We start from the raw sequence: 5,227 nt of genomic DNA, 5'->3' as shown, positions 1-5,227 counted from the left end.
GGATTCGAACCGGGGACCCAGCGCTGCAAGGCGAGAGCGCTAACCACTAAGCCACCGTGACATTATCACAAGTAACCCTTGACAAATATAATATTTAATCGGAGTCCATGATAATCGGTTCTAAACTATTTCCAAGCATTTAGTATTGCTTTTAATTAGCTAAAACGCTACTAATTTGGTGTTTTTTAAATAAGATTTATCATTTTCCAAAACTCTAAATGTGTTATTCTTGGTTAAGTATATCAAGCCTGAGTACCCCCTGGAACCATCAGAGGTACCCCCCGGGGTACCCGTACCAAACATTGAGAACCTAGGTGTTAGACAACAATTTTACACATGGCAAATGACTAGACGAGTGACTGATAACAGGCGGTATGCCCTATCCATCCATCGGTAGGTTGGTGCACAGAGAATACAAGTTGTGTATACAGTTTGGCGTGGGGTCGGTCTTGTCGCGGAGTCGGTCGTGTACTTTGTTGGACATGTGTACATGCCTAAAGGCATAAAAAAAAACCCTCTTTACAACCTGACGCTTCCAGCCCCTACAAGTCCAGAGTGTCCCTCGCTGCAGCTCGTCTTCTCCCGGGTCCCGTTAGGAGCCTCTGAAGACTGCCGACCCCCGGATGGGTTGGCATCTTTTGCATATGCGCAGGCGTGCACAGTGCGCTCCTGGTGATGCGTCACATGCCCGCGCATTCGCAAGTCGCCAACCCATCTGGAAGTCGGCGATCTTCAGAGGCTGCCAGCAGAACACGAGAGAAGACCAGAGATGCGCTGAGGGACCCAATGACTTCTAGGGGCTGGAAGAAGCCCCAGGTAAGGAAAAATAGTTATTTTTACTCACCTTGTGTATCCTTTAAGAGACAGAAGATTAGCAGGACTGCCAGGCAATCTGCATTATTTAAAAGCAAATACATATCAGAATAGATTTTGTTTACCAACTACAGGATAATGTACGAGTAATTACTCTAGGCACGGACAGCACAGCAGACCTTTTCATGAGCAAAACACTCATGGGTACACAAAAAAAAAAATACAGGGTATAGGATAGGGGCATCCCATGGTACCAGGGATTCACGCACACGAAAAACAAAACAATGCAGAAGGCTGGGGAGCCGGGTGCCATGGCTGCCATCTACATCGCCATCCTCCATTCCTTCAGGTGCCTATGAAATTGCAAAATCTGTATTCCATGATCAAGTGCAGAGCTGGATTCCTGTTACTTAAAGGGGCACTATGGCAAAAAAAAAATAGTAAAATTTAAAATATGTGCAAACATATACAAATGAGAAGTACGTTTCTTCCAGAGGAAAATGAGCCATAAATTACTTTTCTCCTATGTTGCTGTCACTTACAGTAGGTAGTAGAAATCTGAAAGGGGCGAGGTTTTGGACTAGTCCATCTCTTCATAGGGGATTTATTTTCAAAAGCACTTAGTGAATGGCAGTTGCTCTGTCCAACTGCCAAAAAAACTGTAGCAAGCAGGGAAACTGGCAAGCATCCTTGTTTAAATCCTTTTAGGGAATATCTTTTTAAAGAATAAAAGCCATGCTAAGAATCCCCTCTGAAAAGTTGGACTATTCCAAAACCTGCTGCTACTGTCAGATTTCTACTACCTACTGTAAGTGACAGCGCATAGGAGAAAAGTAATTTATGCCTCATTTTACTCCGGAAAAAAACTGTACTTCTTATTTGTCTATGTTTGCACATATTTTAAATTTTACCATTTTCGCCATAGTGCCCCTTTAACCAATGAAAAATGATCCAGACTCTGCAAAGCTGTGTGTAACGATCGGTGTAACACAGAGAGGGTCTGATTACCGGTGATCTGCAGTATCACCGAGAATACAGATATATACCCGATTATTGATGATCTGCAGTATCACCGATAATCAGATATATCTCTAACCTCTGGACACCTGGGTAATAAGAGAGTGTTTGGTGCAACAGTAATACTTTGAGGATTGCACCTGAGGAGCAGGTGCACAGCAGTAAGGAGTACTGCACAATAACACGTTCCTTCTGCAAGCCTGAGACTCTCCCAAGGGAGGGGTCAGGCTAGGAGTAGGAAGGACAGAGTGTGAGTGACACCAAGGAAGGGTGTCACCCCCAGGTCTGTGAGCTATCTCTTGACTGAGGAGATAGCTTTCGAGGTCGGGCAAGCCGGGTCGGCAACAGACAGACAGATCAGGGACAGAGACAGGAGACAGATGCGGAATCCTAAGACAAGCAGAGTTTGGCAACAGAGTATCAGATATAGCGAAGTACCTAATCAGAGATCAGAAGAGTAGTCAGGAAAGCAGAAGGTCATAACAAATAATCAACAATGCCTAGTCTTGGGTGTGAGCTCCTTGATCATCAACACCCTGGAACTGGTCTGAGTATAACTAGATGGTAAAGCTAATTCCTAGTCTGAGGTGTGAGGTCCCTGGTCATCAACACCCAGGAACTGGTCTAGATAATAACACAGATAATATCACAGATACTGACAAGGTCTGAGTGCTACCACGTAGTGATCGCAACGCCAGACACCAGAGAAATGACCAGCACCCTGTATATATACACAAACGCTCTCCAGCGCCTCCCCTAAGTGCTGGACCAATGAAACCTGATAGAATTGTCAGCTGATCGGCTGGATCAGCTGACACCCTTCTGACTGTCATAAAGGCTCTGCCTCTCAGCGCGTGCGCGCGTCCTTCTGAACCTGTGTGGACTATCAGTCCCAGCCACACCAGACATGTGTTGTAAGGCATCTGCTGGATTGAACGCGGGGCCAGCCGCACCGCTGTCAGAGCATGCGGTGGTTTCCCCGCGTTCAGCCATATTGCTAGTGGTAGGCCCATGCGTGCAAACCACTGCGTCGGATTACGCGACTTGTTCACTGGGCATGCGGCAGTTTCTCCGCGCTCCGTCAGGCTAGTGGATGCAGGCCCATGCGCGCAAGCTGCCATGTTGGACGCGGAATCAGCTGCCTTACTCTGAGTACTCGCGGTGGCTTTTCCGCGTTTTCTCACTGTGCTGTAAAATAAATCTTGCAGATTCCTTAAAGAAGCAGTATACCTATAACTACGTGTGGTTAAAATAACAAAAGGAAGCTGTAATCAATATTGCATACTTTTATCGGCTTTGCTAACACTCCAAAATACAAACCTACCTACTGCTTCGCTTTAGTCGGTAGCAATCCCTTCTCCACACACAGTGACACTTAAAAAAGTGGTGGAGGCGCCCAATGCATAAAAGATCTTATAAATAGAGAAGGAATCTTACCTTTGCAATAGTTTATTGAAAAAAAGATCTTTTATTGAGCATATAAAATGAACAACGCACTTTATGGATGCTTGCCCTCTATGATAGAGGCGCCATAGCAGTTAAAGGAAACCAGAGATCAAAAAAAAAGTTTTATACATACTTGGGGCTTCCTCCAGCCCCAACGGCCGCAGGAGAGATACGCAAGGAGCGCACTCCCACTTGCGCACACTGGCCACGACTGGAGGAAGTTACGGACCCGGTACCGGAGCCGCAGGCAGCGGAGGACGGCGGCGTGGGAGCGATCTGTGCACATAGGGCTGAAGGAAGCCCCAGGTATGTATAAAACTTTTTTTTTTTAATCTCTGGTACCCTTTAAGGCACCTGATTTTTCACTGAACTGAGGAAGCAGGCAAGCCCCCGTGAAACGAGCTCAAATAAAAGGCTTTTTTTTCAATAAACTGGTCCAAATTCTTCAGGAGAGATAAGATTACCTCACTGTTTATAAGATTAACAGCTTTATTAGCCCATTCTTTATGCATTGGGTGCTTCCACCCCTGTTTTAGTGTCTTGTCATACCTCTTTAGAGGGGATAGTTTTTTAGTCCTAAAGAACATTCTGAGTGCGACTGACCAGTTCCTGTCACAGACCTGGGAAACCGAGTGGGGATGGTGAATTCCCGCCTGCTCTGATGGTGGTTGGGAGGATTTGTAACCCCCCTTTGTGAGTAAATACATCCTCAGCAATTAGCTTTTCTGAATCTTAGGCCCTGTTCACACTGCACGCGTTTCCAGCCGCTGTTTGGAAACGCGTGCAGGTGGCCGACACGCACGACATCAGACATTGCATAGAGTGCAATGTCTGATGTTCACACTGCATGCGTTTCGGGCCTGTGCGGTCCAGGAACGCATGCTGCACGCATTTTTTGTAAAAACGCATGGCTGTCCCATTCACTTTTCAGTGATGGGATCAGCCACGCAACGCACACAAACGCGGATGGTGTGCGTTCGTACGCGTTGCGGTCCGCACGCGTTCCGCACGCATGGCCACCCGCGTTTGTGATGTGAACGGGGCCTTACATGATTCTGCACCATTGGGCTCCTGGTCTGCTTTTGTCTTTTAGATGAGTTACCCATTACCTAGAGGATCCAGTTCAAACTCCTGACTCTAACATACAAAGCCCTCCACGGGTTGTCTCCTCCACACATCTCCTCACTAATCTCAAGATATTGTCCCTCCCGCAACCTTCGCTCTTCCCAAGAAATTCTCCTGGCCTCTAAGCTGATCACCTCCTCTCATGCTCGCATCCAAGACTTTACACAAGCATCATCCCTCATCTGGAACTCTCTCCCACAGCCTGTACGTCATGCTCCAAACCTGGACATCTTCAAACACACTCTTAATACACACCTTTTCAGACAAGCTTATAACATTCTATAGCCCTTATTTACTTATCTGTTACAATGTAATCAGAGGCAAAGGGTCACCGCCTCATCCATCCTCCACCCCCTTACCTAGTGTGTCCCCCACAACCCATTAGATTGTAATCTCGCAAGGGCAGGGTCATCCTCCTAAGGGTTTACTGTTCTTGTAACAATATTTGTGCTGCTTGGAACTCTGCTGTACATTTGTTAGGTGTATCTATGTTCCCCTTGTCGTCTTATTGTGCTCTGTGGAATATGTTGGCGTTATATCAGTAAAAAAATAAATAAATAAATAAATAGAGCCTGGTGTTGTTACAACCACAGGAAGCAACGACATAAGCTATCATACACCGAGAGATATTACATAGCCGATAATTATATTGTGGGCTGTGGCAGCTTGCAAATGACCAGACATGCCAATTTATGAACAAAGGTACAACCATATCACTGCCTTTTCACCTACGTACAATGTGTTTTCCTTACATTTGTACCCAGAGTTCCCCTTTAACTGAAATTATTTTCTGTGACTTTTCTAGTTTTATAGAATAATGCAGAAA

The sequence above is a fragment of the Hyperolius riggenbachi genome, chromosome 3 (assembly GCF_040937935.1).
Source record: "Hyperolius riggenbachi isolate aHypRig1 chromosome 3, aHypRig1.pri, whole genome shotgun sequence".
Lineage (NCBI taxonomy): Eukaryota > Metazoa > Chordata > Amphibia > Anura > Hyperoliidae > Hyperolius > Hyperolius riggenbachi.
Note: the sequence above shows the minus strand (reverse complement) of the source record.